This window comes from Lissotriton helveticus, chromosome 5_1 (genome assembly GCF_964261635.1).
Source record: "Lissotriton helveticus chromosome 5_1, aLisHel1.1, whole genome shotgun sequence".
Classification (NCBI taxonomy): Eukaryota; Metazoa; Chordata; class Amphibia; order Caudata; family Salamandridae; genus Lissotriton; species Lissotriton helveticus.
This window is the reverse complement of record NC_136065.1, coordinates 659,402,612-659,417,816: the sequence shown is the minus strand read 5'-3', so window position 1 is coordinate 659,417,816 and position 15,205 is coordinate 659,402,612. Positions and strand designations below refer to the sequence as shown.

At 45.9% G+C, this 15,205-nt stretch overlaps 1 pseudogene; it reads left to right on the top strand.

Annotated features, from left to right (window-relative positions):
* LOC144752536 (NALCN channel auxiliary factor 1-like) overlaps positions 1–15,205 on the top strand; it is an 84,835-nt pseudogene that overhangs the window by 42,597 nt on the left and 27,033 nt on the right.

Below are 15,205 nucleotides of genomic sequence, written 5' to 3'. Positions count from 1 at the left end.
AAGCTTATTTACAACTCATTGAAGACTCCTGACCAAGCTTCTGCAATGCTACTGCTGGTGTCGCTAATACTCTTGTGACTTATTCCTATTGTTTTCTACAGAGCTATTTGATTTCTGATCTCTGAGTATTCCTGAGCCTTGGTCTGTGCTTGGAAGAATTAGACTGCTAATTTATAGAAAAGGCAAATTAAGATTATTTTCCAAGCATCACATTTTAATGGTATTGTTTTGTATTGCAGCAACTGAGCTCCTTGTGTGTGTAATTCTAGTTCACCCTAATTTCTTTAGGAGGTTTGATTTGATTTGTCAATTTCTAAAGCGCGCGAATGCCCAAAGGCGTCTTGGCGCTATGACTTGTCCGTATTCCTAGGCAGGCCTGGAGTTAGTGCAGTTCTTGAAGTTTATGCCATGAAAAGCCAAGTTTTAATTTTCTTTCTAAATAACTCCAACGTTGGGCTGTTTTTTATATCTAGTGGCAGTTGATTCCATGTTCACGCTGCGTAAACGAGGAAACTTCTTCCTCCCCAGTTTGATCGTTTAAACTTGGGTACTGCTATCAGTTTTTGTTGTCCAGATCTAAGTAGTCTAGATGGTTCGTATTGTTTCAAGTGTGTTTTCAGGAAGAGGGGTCCTTTGCCCTGCAGGGCCTTGTAAGTCAGGCATAGTGATTTGAATTTGACTCTTTTGGCTACTGGTAGCCAATGGAGTGACTCTAATTTATGGCTGATGGGCTGAAACTTTGGAATTTCCAGTATTAGTCATGCTGCTGCGTTCTGAAGTCGCTGCATTTTTTCAATAATTTTTATTCTGGCTCCTGCATACAATGCATTTCCGTAATCCAGTCGAGACAGTGCGAGAGCTGTCACTACCGTTTTACGTGTATCTTGGGGCAGATATGGGAGTATCTTTCTTATCATTTTTAGTATCAGCCAAAAAGACGAGGCTAGCTTGTTTACTTGTGCTTCATATGCTAATTTGGTGTCTATCATGAATCCTAAATTTTTTACCTTCTCTGAGGGTTCTGGTCTTGTTCCCAGTTCATGAGACCACCAGTCTGGGGACCAGATGTCAGCATTACCTCCCAGAATCATTACCTCACTCTTTTCTCCATTGAGTTTGAGGCAATTTTGTTGCATCCAATGACTAACTCTTAGCATGCATTGTTGGAATTTTTCTGCTGTTACTTCTTTGTCTTTGCCTATGGAGATGACGATTTGTGTATCGTCTGCATAGGAGATTGGCGTAAAGCCATTCTCCCTTATGACTTCAGCAAGGGGGGCCACATATAAGTTAAAAAGCGTTGGGCTCAGCGAAGAGCCCTGTGGGACACCGCATGGTACCTCGAAGGAATCTGATTTTGCTTCTCCTAATTCCACTGTGAATTTTCTGTCCTTTAGATATGATGCGATGAAATTGCATGCATGATCGCTTGCTCTGGCTTCTCTAATGCGTTTTATTAGTATCTCGTGGCTGACCGTATCAAAGGCCGCCGAGAGATCTAATAGCACCAAGGCGGCCTTCTCCCCGTTGTCTAGTATTTTTCTAAGTTCTTCAGCTGCTGTAAGGAGGGCTGTCTCCGTTCCGTGCCCTTCACGGAATCCGAATTGGGAATGGTCAAGCCAATTATTGTCCAGTAGGTACCGTGAAAATTGTTTGTTCAGCAGTTTCTCCAGTACTTTTGCAGCGAAAGGGATCCTAGCTATGGGTCTATAGTTGCTAGGGACCTCACAGTCCAAATTAGGTTTTTTCAGGAGTGGTCGGATAGAAATAGTTTTCCAATCGTTTGGAAATATGTTGGTATTCAGAATTACTTCAAACAGTTTTTGTAATACTGGTCCTATTTGTTCTGAACAGGTTTGCATCACCTTTGGTGGACAAGGGTCTAAGGGACTGCCCGAGTTTGTTGTCATTATTTCTTTGCTAATTTGTTCCACTGTAGGTAGAGACCAGTGAAAAGAAGGGGTACAAATGGGTTGATTATTTGGTTTTGTATTTTTGGAGGGGTTTTGAATTATGTGGTCTATCTGATTATTTTTAAATAATTCATATACTGATGACACTTTGCTTACAAAGAAATGACCTAATGTGTTGCAGAAGTCGGATGATATATCCTCGGGGTTATTATTTTCGATTTTAGCAAGTTTTTTGACTACTGCAAACAGGTCTTTACTCGAGTTCTTGGATGCATTTATTTTGTGTACAAAGAATTTGCTTTTTTCTGTAATTGTCATATTTTTGTAAGTGGCCAGTTCATTTTTGTAATCTTTCTTTAATTTGGGGTCATATTGCATTCTCCACTTTTTCTCTGCTCTTCTGCAGGTCTGTTTTTGTGTTTTTAGAGCGTCAGAGTACCAGGGTTGCGAAGGTGACTTCCTTTTGAAGGTCACTCTTTCTGTGGTACAGAGCTCTGAATTGCTGTTTTTAGCCAGTCGTTGAATTGCGTACAGGCTATATTGCAGTCACTACCTAGAGTTGGGGATGAGGAATTTAGTGCCTCTGCTAACATTTGGGGGTCGACTTTTGACCAATCAGGGTAAGTAGCTTTCTTTTGACTTTCGATTGGTTTTCCCAGGTCTTCTAGAATTTCTAGTTGGAAAGATACCAATTTATGATCTGTCCAGGCAATTGAGTGGACTTCTACCTTTGTTAATTTTTGGCATGATGTAAAAATACCATCAAGTGTATGTCCTGCTACATGTGTGTCTAGATGGACTTTTTGATCTAGATCGAAATTAGCCATTGCATCTATAAAGGTGTTAACCTTGGGGTCTATGGTTTTCTCCAGATGTAGGTTGAAATCTCCCAAAATTGTGTAGTCTGGGTTCATTATGCATGATTCTAAGAATGGGCTTAGTGATTCGATGAGCGTTTTTTTTGCATTTGGTGGTCTATACATTAGTAGTCCATTGAAAGTGTAGTTGTTGGTAATCATGATTGTAAATGTCATGGTTTCACAATCAGGGTGACTACCTTTTTCAGAGCTCTTGATCCTGAGACTTTCTTTGGCTATAATCGCTAGCCCTCCTCCCCGTTTCATTTTTCTATCTACTCTGTATAATGAGTATTTTCCGGGTATTGCCAATGAGAGGTCGGCGTTGGACGCCTCATCCGCCCATGTTTCAGTTACGAATAGTACATCGATTTCTCGATTTTCAATCAAATAGGCGATATGGGTGCTATGTTTAACCATTGATCTAGCATTTATTAGCCCTGCCTTAATGGTACGCCTCTTGATACTCTCTATGTTGTGATCTATTAAAGTTTTTTTATTGTTATTTATTGCGGTGAATTCAAAGTTCAGAGGGCAGCAAGGACATTGCTTACTTTCTTTCTGTAGGTCTATTGGTGGACATGTCGTGATGTGTCTTAATGTCAGGATCTCTTGTGATGTGTATTTCCTAAGTCCGGTAGCTTTAATTTTTTGGGCAGGGGGTCTGGCCCTGGGCTCTGTCCTGGCGCGAACGGGCGCAGACGGGCTTGCCTTAGGCGCGCCTTCGGCGCGCAAACGGCGCTCCCGCTGCGCTCGTCCGCTGCGCTTCCGGTGGCAACACATGATATGGGCAGAGTAGGAGGGCGTGGCCCGAGAGGTGGGCGTGGCCAAAGATCTCGCCGGAGTGGCGTCCAAGGGAGTCGTTGCAGCCGGCGCTAAGAGCGCTGTCAGCTGTTTGTGGGTAGGCTAGTTCACACAGATATGCACACAAATAATAACAGAATTGTTTTAAAATTTTAGCATAAAATGCTCCCGGCGTCTGCCTGCGGAGTTTTAGGGCAAATCTGAAGCGGCGCTTAGTTTTGGTGCTTAAATACGATGCCTACGGGGGGCGTGGCCCGAGAGGTGGGCGTGGCCAAAGATCTCGCCGGAGTGGCGTCCAAGGGAATCGTTGCAGCCGGCACTAAGAGCGCTGTCAGCTGTTTGTGGGTAGGCTAGTTCACACAGATATGCACACAAATAATAACAGAATTGTTTTAAAATTTTAGCATAAAATGCTCCCGGCGTCTGCCTGCGGAGTTTTAGGGCAAATCTGGCCTCCCTATTGCGTCTTGTACTTATATAGTATGGTCTTGAGAGTGATCTATTTGAATCTGATTACTAATTTGTAATAAATACCCTCGAACTTGGCTACTGAATCCCGGTCCTCATGGTGAAGCCAAGTTGGTTGCACGGTAATTAAAATTGAACATTGATCGGACAAGTGATGCTTATACTCTTTCTCCTCATTGTGACGCATAAAAGATTAATTTGAAGACCAAAATAGAAACTAAGTAAGAGATGTATTGATCCAGAATGAAGGAAACCTAAACCCCAGATACCGTGAACCCAGATCACAGGATCAGGCCCAACTTTACCCGCTGGATAATAGTGCTTGACAAGGGTTCAAAGCTCAGACACTTGCATAGGTCAGTTCATCACAGATAGCAAAAAGAAAGGCAGGGACCCATGGTCCCATGGTACCAGCAGGGACCAATGGTACCAGCACCAGTTTTAAATCCAATGAGTGTCTTGTACCCTGGGCTTTCCCTGCACATCACACACACCCTCCTATATGCTTTTTGCTATGTTAGCCAAATTCAAGAGCAATAAGCAATGGTTAGACTCTACTCATCATGCCTTCTGTTTCCCCCATGGACCTGAGATAGTACTGCAGGTACTTACTGACAGTATTCAAGCCATCTTGGATCTAGGTGGCCAAGCTGCTCTTATTTCTGAGTGCAGCTTTTAAGACTGTTACATCACACTCTGCTTAGCCGCCTCACTCAAATAAGGATCTGCAGTGCTAAAATGGCATGGTTCCACTTGTTTTTCCTTGGTCACCATCAAGCTGGGCATCTTTCTCCTTTGCTTAATACATTCTTTCTTGTGGTTGGTGTCATGGGTCAGCATTGAGCTGAACTCTGTTTAATATTTATGTGACTTTTATTAAGTATTTTGGTCTATTCCTCATTTCATACACAGATGACACAGATTGCTGCTTCTGTCAAATACAATTTTGGCAGTATCGACTGAGTTTTAAAGCTTGATTGTTTGCAGTTGCCAAGTAGATGCAGCAAAGTCCACTCAAGCTCAATAAAATGGAGGTCCTTATGTTTGGTGGACCCCTAATATTATAATCCTCATCTTGATGGTGTGATGAACTTGTTTTTTATCTGTCTCTGAAGCTTCCTGTTTTTTTACTTGGATGTTCTGTGTATGAGCTTGCTGACTGTTGCAAAACTGTTGTAAAATCCTAAACTTTTCAGTTTGATTATTAAAAGTCTCTCTATCTTGGGTTCTCGGAATAACTTTCAGATTTTCATCACATGGTTCACAACTCTGCTGCCTGCATCATTCTTGGACATCCACAACATGCCTCCATATCTCTGCAATTGCTCCTGTGGCTAAGTGGTCGATCTTTAAGGCTCTTTGCATATGCCACAGAGCCTTCCTCTAACCTGGACCTCTATATTATCGACAACTTTTCTCACATTACTCTCCTGTGGGATTGTTGTGATCAGCCTCCTCTAACCTTCTTCAAAGCCCAAAGGCCAAGAAGGCTCAAGATGATAATCTGCCTTTTTGCTTTTCTGGGAGCTAAGGGCCCGATGTAGGTAGGCCGTTACCGATCGGTAACGGCCGAAAATACCGATTTAGGGCCCTTACCGATCGGTATACTGGCATCGAGATGTAGGGCTCAAAAAAAAGTACAAATCGGACCCAAAACCCAATCGGAATGATTACCGAATGTAAAAGAATCCGATACGTACATACCGAAAATCGGATACTGTACGAATCGGTAACACACCGAATCGGATGCAAACACCGAATCGGTGCATGTACCGAATCGGTAGTGACACCGAATCGAACATAAGCCGATTCGGTGCATGTACCGAATCGGTAGTGACACCGATTCGGACATAAGCCGAATCGGTCCATGTACCGATTCGGTAGAGACACCAATTCGGACATAAGCCGAATCGGTCCATGTACCGATTCGGTAGAGACACCGAATCGGACAGAAGCCAAATCGGAGAACCTACCAATTCGGTAGAATCACCGATCGGGAAAATCCCCGCTTCGGACAGAAGGGGAGATGTAGGGAGGCACAGAAACACTGATTTTGGCTCAAAATCGGTAGAATCCACTCGGTAATTACCATGGATTACGATCAGGTGGTAACCAACTCCAACCCATAAAAACAGCCCCAAAATGCATTGCAACTTGCAGGATGGCAGCTTTTTATGTCATAGCGAGGCGGCTACGGCTACAGCAGCAAGGAGAGAGGGAATGGCAAAGAGAGGAGCAGGTATACAGACAGCGTATCACCCTGGTCATGCTGACAGATGCAGAGATCCTACAGCGGTACAGGCTGGACTCAGAGACCATCACAGACCTCATTAGGGACCTCCAACCCCTGTTGCAGCACCCCACCCCAAGGGCACACGCAATCCCTGTGCAGGTGCAGGTGCTATGCTGCCTACACCTGCTGGCGTCTGGCAGCTATCAAAGTGTAGTCGCTGTGGCAGGAGGGGTGACCCAGAGCAGCCTGTCAAGGTTCTTCCACAAGTTCCTTGATGCCATGATCCAGAGGATGGCCCACTACATTTCCTTCCCTGCAACCCAGGCAGAACTGGTACAGACCAAAGCAGACTTCTACCAGATGGCAAGATTCCCCCACATCATTGGCTGCATAGACGGCACACACATTCCGATTTGCCCACCATCTGACACAGAATACATCTACCGCAATCGGAAGTCCACTCACACCATCAACGTACAGGTGATCTGCAATGCGAAAAGCACCATCACAGACCTGGTAGCAAAATTTCCGGGTAGTACCCACGACTCCTACATTTTCCAACAGAGCGGCATCTATGCACGGCTGATGGCTGGGGAATTTGGAGAAGGATACCTCCTAGGTGAGACACATCATCAGCCCCCCATAACCAAAAACAGCAAAGTGAAATACATGTATGCATGTAAGTAATTTTACCCCTTTTCCTTCTAGGCGACAGTGCATATGCCCTCCGCTCATTCATTCTCACCCCCTACCTCAACCCCTCTACACCCAGCCAAAGGAGGTATAACCGTGCCCACAAAAGCACCAGGAATGTTGTGGAAAGGACATTCGGCATCTGGAAAAGCAGGTTTAGATGCCTGCACAAGAGTGGAGGTGCAAGGCAGTACACCCCCATCACCTGTTGCAAAATCATAGCTGTCTCTGCAATGTTACACAACCTTGCGGTGAAGAAGGGCACTGAGGTGGAGTTGAGTGACTACGAGGACCATGATGACGACGAAGCTGTGCCACTAACACAGCCAGCTGGGGTGTGTATGCCAAATGATGGCAGATATAGACGTGAGGAGATAACAGCAAACTATTTCTGAGTGAGTACAAATGCACAGACAGGTGAATGGTTGTGTTGAATAAGCAATTTTTAATACTGTTGCTACACAGTTACTGCACTGATGTGCAACAAAAAAAAGGTGTAATAGCAATGAAAACAAAAGTCTAGGGTCCAGGTTGCCTCACCCGCCCTTGCTAGGCTATTTCTTTGAGCGCTTTACAGCCCCACTGTGGTGTCCCTCACCCCCTTCAGAATGACCAGCGGCATCTGCGGAGCGCCTGGTGCTCCTGCGTGGCTCTGACGCAGCGCTGGCCGGGCTGCTGCGGCTGCTGCTGTCCCCAGCATCCCCCAGGTCCAGGGCAGGATTTGCGGCAGTGGTAGAGATGATCAAGGCCTCCATTGCTGTTGTGATGCGGGCCATTCCCCTTGTCAACTCTGCGGTATTTTGTGCCAGACTAGACTCCATGTTGGCACTGCGCTGACAGAGTCGTGCCGTTGCTGCAGCAAGGCGGCTTATGGAGCGGTTCTGCACCCGGGCATCCCGCCTGCGCATCACCTCTTGCTCCTCCAGTCTGCCACATAACTGTGTGATGGCAGTGGTTAGCCTGCCTAAACCTGCTACTGCCTCCTTGTTGGAATCCACAAAGGCCTGAAATCCTTTCACCATTTCCCCCATCTGCAGGTTGTGCTGCAGGAGCTGGCGTTGGCATGCCATGATGGATTTCGCCTGCTGCCTTTGGATCTTCACCATATTACCTTCGAGGCCCCGGAACACACTGGCCTCCCGTGCTGGTTCTGCAGTGGTGGGAATTGCACGGCGCCGGGTACTGCTGCTGCCCGCCTGCTGAGAGGGCTGGGGTGCCACTGGTGGGGGTGTGGTGCTGGCCGGGGCCTGAGCCCCTGCTCCCAGGACAGGGTGTACTGGAGCCACAGTGGCAGGAGCTGGTGTAGGTGGAAAGAGCTCCCTTGTCGGGGAGTTCCCTGGGGAGAAGTGCAAGGGGGGTGTGCTTTGCATTAGTGGGGAGTGAAGTGCATCAAAGTCAATTTCCAGGTCTCCCTCAATACCCAGCCCTATGGTGTTTTCCTCCTCCTCCTCCTCGGCAGCCTGACTCGTGCTTGGCCCTGCGAGTGCAGTGGTAGATGGTGCTGCTGCCTCCTTTGGCAGTGGTTGTCCGCCTGATGGTGCCCCTAGGTACAAAGAAGCATTTGTAAATAGTGTGCCGATGTATTACAGTCAGTACAATTAAAGCATTCCACATGTCCTAGCATCTCCGTAGAATGTGTTCCACTGTTTCATGTCTTGTGATTCTGCACTGCCATATTTTGATACCTTCTGCTGACTGGATGTACCATGATGCTTGTCTCTTGTATGTTGGTTACAGTACTGTGCTGGGGTTTGGCTATGCATTGTGTCTAATGGGGAGGTGTCTGGTAGGGTGTGTCCTGATGCGCATGCCTCTTACCTGTAGCTGTAGCTCTGGCTGAGCTGTCCAGGGTCCCAATTCCGGTCACGCTCTCCCTCTCAATGGTGCTGGAGACCAGTTCCTCCAGCTCGGTGAGGGGTGGCGCCGGGTTCCTGCCACCACCAGTGACTCCAGCCTGCTTCTGGATCTCTGCCATCTTCCGTTTGGTCAGGCTGCGGATGTCGTAGAAGCGCTTCTTCAGCTCATCCAGGGACCTGGGGGTGACACCCACAGCGTTGACCTTTTGGGCGATTACGCTCCAGAGCCTCCTCTTGGTGCTGTCTGGCACATTGAGGGACAGCTTTCCGAATAGCTGCCGGTGCACCCTCACCACCTCCTCAACCAACACCTGCAGCTCGGTGCTGCTGAACTTAGGCTTCCTCTTCTGGCTGGACTTCTGGCTCTCACTCTGGTTTTCCATCTTGCTCTGAACAGTTCACTAACTCCTACTCCCACTGCTGCTAACTGTGACTGCTCAGCTCAGGCTGGCTCTCCAGAAAGTTCTTAATTGGCTGCACCTGCCAGGGTTGCCACTCCCTGTTTGGGTGGGGGAGGGGGAGCCACCTCATTGGCTGAAGCGGCTTTTACCGAATCGGCTGTATCCGAATCGGATATTACCGAATCGGTGTAATCCGAATCGGTATCATCCGATTCGGATTTTACCGATTCGGTTTCTTCAATGCATTCCTATGGGCTTTTTGGCCATGGGTGTGTTTTCATACCTCTGATTCGGTAATTGCCGATTCTGATTTTACCGACTCGGCTATTTCCGATTCGGTGGTAGCCGATTCGGCTAGTTCCGATTCGGTCCATGCCGATTCGGTACGTACCGATTCACATTACCGATGCCGACCGATTCCCTATTATTTCGCTGTTTGTTTGCTACATCTCGTTTTCCGATTTCAGAATACCGATTCGGCCCGCCTCGGTATTTTGAAATCGGAAATTCCCTTTTACCTACATCGGGCCCTAGGTATCAGAACTCCCTTCCTCCACTGCTGCTGCTCCTCTCCAATCATCTACTCTTCCACAAGATTCTAAAAACCTGGATGTTTACCATTTATACTTCTTGTTATTATCAGTGTTGTTACCATTTCTGCCTTAGTGCCGGGCACCCTTCTCTTAGGGCAGCAGTTTGTACCCTAAAATATATATTGGTTGATTGAATGGAATTACATTTGCCATTCGTAACCACTTGGAGGGTCTCAAGAAGAGCTGGTGTGGGTGGTCTGAGGAAGCTCTTCTATCATTTGGCTGGAATTCATCTTCTTCCATTACTTTCTCACTCAGCAAACCATCATTACTTTCTCTCTCCTGCACATTTCAAATAACTCATTCCCCCAAGGGGTTGAATATGCCCAGGATAAATCCAAAGACTTACCAGTCCCACACCCTCAAGAAAATGTAACTTTCCATCCCACCCGAGACTTCAAGAATATACCCCAAGCTGTGGATCTGTCATAATTAGACTGTAGAACTATACACTCATGTAAAGGTGTCTATGTGTTTAAAATGACAATTATTTATGTAGTATTCTTCCTGATTTTGACTTCACTACCCTATTTTTTGCTGGATCCATTTTTGTTGTCTTTATTACTCTGCACACTTTACTTCTGCTAACCAGGGGCCATGTGCTTCTGCTCTCCTTTCCAAACATGGTAAGATTGGTATACACCTGATTGTATTATTTAATTTACTTATAAGACCCTAGTATATGGTACTACGTGTACTCAGTGACTTTAAATTAAATTCTGCAAGTGGGCTGCAGCACTATTTGTACCACCTACTGAAGTAGCACTCTAATTTTGTATTTCAGGTTTGCCACTGAAGCCAATAGTGCAGTTTGTATCTGCCATCTTGACCCGGCAAAACAAACCTTTTGCCAGAAGTACACTTTCCTTTTTAAAACTTATAAGTCGCCTCTAAGGTATGCCCTAACGGGTCATAGGGTAGTGTGCATAGTATTTAAAAAGTATGATGTCTATTTACGTGTCCTGGTGGTGAAAGCCCCTCGGTTGTTTTTCACTGTAGCACGGCTAGCTCTCCAATTGAGTAATACTGGGTTACCTTATTAAATTTAATAAGTGATAACTTCAATGTGGAAACGGCTTGGAAAACACTTCTTCGACTCATTTGAATTATAATTTAAAATTTTCTTTAATAGTAAAGTCGGATTTTGACTTACTATTTTGAAAATGCCCCTTTCATAAAGTTTCCAGTTTTCTACCTAAGCCAAATATGCTTTTCTGCCAGAGTCCCGGATCACATGAACTTTTAATAGCTGTTCTGTGGTGTGACATGTATTCCTCCCATATAGTTGACAAAGTCCCTGGGTGTGGGGAAGGGTGTTCCTCTCCTGAACAGAATGGTCTGGGGCAGTACCCACCTCCTTCCTTAGCCTCAGAGGGTTGCCTGGGGCTTTACACAGCCCCTTCCTGACTTCAGAAGAGGCCCACCCTCCTCCTGATAAATACAGCTCACACCTGGATCTGCCTGCCCTTTCTTTTCTAGACAGACTGGAGCCAAACTCAGGGAAAGGGGAGGAACTGCAGAGAACCAGTTTTAGGGTTGGACACAGGGACGATCACTCATTTACAGCACTGCACTGGGTTTAAAAGTGGCACCATCAGAACCATGAAATCAGAATATTCCTGGACCTGAAAAGAATGAGAAGAAGGTCTGCTTTGCTCTCTGAAGAGGGAAGACTGGACCTCCTTGCCTCGAATCTAGGATCCCAGAAGTGACTCCAAGGGTCAGTTGGCTGACCTCCTGTTTGGGACACAACAAGCTTCCAGAGGCCTCTCCTGCTTTCCAGCTTACCAGACCCATTAGGCCCTGATCTGGTCCCCTCTGCTGGCTTCTGTAGAAATGGGTTCTGACACCCCTCATGCTATCCTCAGGTTCTGGACCCTTGGCTGGAACCAGTGTACTCCTCCCTCCTCAACTGAAGGGTGATCTGATGCAGACTGACACACGGCCTAGCATCGCAGCACCTTGCAGTTCCTGATAGGTGGCTTTAATGGATTTGGCTTTAATGGATTTGACGTAGAAGGACGCAAGCTGAAGCAGGGCCTTGCATTGCAGCCCATTGAAGCTCCTGATCAGTGGCTAGCTGGACCCGACGCAGAGCCTCACATAACAATACAATGCCCCACCTCTTCACACCAAAGATAAAAGGTATAACTTCTAGCTGGATAAACCTGGTCTTTTATCCAGCCCATGCTCCATCATGGCTTTATGGCTGGCTTAAACTTATTAATTTGTCCCGATCTGGCGTGAACATATACCCACAGTTAGCACTTTCTTGCCTTCTGACGCAATTTTAAAATTAAAATCTACAACCGTATAACTCTGGTTCTACTGATTGGATTTTTGTCACGTTGGTGTCATTTTGTGTATTAAAATATCCTCCATTGTTCTAAATTCTTTTTGTTTTCACTTTATTACTGTTTAAGAACTGCATAAATACTTTACACATTGCCTCTAAGTGAAGACTGACTGCATTTGTTCAAAGCTACCCGAGGGTTAAGCACAAGTTTATTTTATCGCTTTTAAGGTTCACCCTGACAAGGATTGTGATTATTATTTGAAGTGTGTTCTCACCACCTTCACCCAATAATCCAAATTATTACAGTATGTGGTTAGGACAGGTAAATAAACAAGCAGTGAATTATTGATAAATGTCATAGTAAAGTATAGCGATTGGACAGGACCTTGCAGCTTTCAGACAAATGTATCAGTAACAGTCCTGGAATAAACTGAGTTATACAATGGCATCCTGTTTTCCATATTAAGAGTTATCTCTTGTAGGCTCATATCCATACAAGAGGTAGCAGGTGTGATTTCTCATTAAAAAACATAAAATTCACAGATGTTCACATAATTGAAAAAGGCCTGAAAATTGTAAGTTATGTTGTGCAATACATACTAGACATCATAACGTATGCCCTGCCTTGTTCAGTACACTCCAGAACCAATTGCATTAAAAGAAACAAGCAAAGGCAAAGCCAATACATTCGACCAACTCAAGAGCTTTTGGCTTTTTCAATGTCTGTAAGCCATTTTGTAGTACATCAGCATTTAATTAGAAAAAAACGCTATGGCTGTCAGCACTGGCTGCATAATAGCACATATTTTTGTTCTGGTGGGATGGGAGGGGGCAAGCAACAATAGGGGGAGGGAGACAGCGGGTGTAAGGTGGAAGCAATGAGGGAGGGGGCAGGTGATATCAACAAATCAGGAGGGAGTAAGCAACGGCATGGGAGGGGTAAAGTAGTGACACAGGAGGACACAGACAGACAGATGCACAAACTAGTGTATGACAGACGTGTACAAACATAGTTAGATGCAAAAGTGTGTCTGTTTGTAAAAGTAAACTAAATATTAATATTGCCATCTCAGTCGCCCTTCTCTCGGTTACCATTTTACTTATCTTGCCCGGAGTAAAAGGTACTTTTCTGCACTGTTTAAAGCGGGTGCCTCCTCACCCGTTACCTCTGGCCCATGGAGTAAACCACCATTCTCTTCCCCCCGTGAATGACATCTAGCCCTCCTCTCACCTTGGAATCCTGCCCCAATCACAGTGGCTCCTGCAGGCTCCCAATTAGCTGAAGAGACAGCTTGGTTGGCATTGCCTCTTATTTACCCCCTTCTAGGGTCTTTCTGGGGCTGTTGGAATACCACTTCCCAGTTTTTGAAACTGAAAAAATTAAGTTACTACAGGATAATAATTGCCTATTTCAGGGCCAGGCACATGGAGCTGAACCGGAGTGGTAAATATGGTCGCTCCAAAGACACGTTGAGCTGGTGAGATAGCTTGGTCGGTCTGTGCACCGGCTTGGAAGTTTGACGTGACAGCTTAAGTCGTGGAGGGCTGACGCTGCCTTTTGTGTAGATCAAAGGAATGGAGCAGGGTGACTGTAGCAGTTAGGTTTACAGCTCTTCGACCCAGCATTGGGGTTTACACGCTAGGTAGAAAATGGGCAATTTTTGTATATTTACTGCTGTGTACTGTTTGTAGGTGTCTGAAAGTCGTCTGCATGTAGCTAGCTGATAAGAAGAAAAAATACTGGACACACAAAAGAAAAGAAGAGAAACAAATCCATTAAAGGAACAATGAAAACCAACTACCGGCGTTTTTCTGTGAAGTTCACCAAAGACTTCTTGTACCTACTCGGGCCACCGCCCTCCACGCCACCTTGAATTGCTTACTACATCATATCGTTCCCAAGGTTAGTCGCAGTATCAGACATTAAATGTCAGAGCGGGCTGTCTTTCGTGTTGCAGCAATCATCAGTAGTGAGACTAACAACATTTTTGATCATTGTTGTTACAGTTGCGCAGGAGTCACCTCGTGCTTTCTGGTTACTTTTCGCGACGCCATCAGCTTATTGTATTGGCAACGTAGTGTTCACTTTGAATACATAGTGAGACTTGGAACCTAACAGATTTACAAGTTCACTGAAGAATTTGTTGCAATATTGTGGTAATTCGTCATATTTCATTTTTAGATGCTTCACATTTCCATACAGTTCAAGCTGCTTCAAAGAACATATACGCTTAAGCACAGCCCGAGTAGGTACGAGAAGTCTTTGGTGAATTTCACAGAAAAACGCCGGTAGTTGGTCTTCATTGTTCCTTTAAATGATTTTTTTCTCTTTATCTCTTTTGTGTGTCCAGTATTTTTTTGTGAAGACAGTAAGTTCTCATTTTGCATGGTCACTTCACCATATCACTGATTCCAGCACTCTATGGTGTAGGGTGCACAATGAATTTGATTGCCACATAATCTGTCCTTCAGAACATTTTGCTGTTGTTCCAAGTGTGTATTTTTAGGTCTCGCTGGCGTTGCAGGGCGAAGCCCGGCGCCAACGAGACTTATAGCCGCCTTGCTCCCTGCCAAGGGAGTCAGAGCAATGAGCGAGCAGCTCCAGCCCTGTGCACGAGCCGACTCAGGTCCGTGAACGCGCTGGAACGTCAACGTGCACGTTAACGCGCGTCACGCTCCTGCCCTCCCGCGTCTCTTCCGAGGCGCGCTCCAGGCCGACTTGTGGTGTGCGTGTACCAGCGTTAGGTAAGTGAGGGCCGGGGGGGGGATTTGTTTGCTTGTTAATAAGGTATGAAGTATGCTTCCTGACACCAGCTCTTCGTTGGGCGTCTCCCCTGCGCAGTGACATCTCATTTTATTTTAGAGGGTTCCTCTGCGCAGTGACGTATCACATAAGGTTCCACTGCTGCTGATGTACCCTTCGCGGTTATGGTGTTCGCAGGCGCTGGTCACGTTGCTCTGCGACGTCTTCCAGCATCCGTAATCCCCCTCGTGGTTGTGTGATAAGGCTGAGCTGCAGCGAGTACTTGTTTCATACAGAGGGGGAATCTCGTGCCTCGCCACACATGACTGGACAAGCCCCTTGTGCACC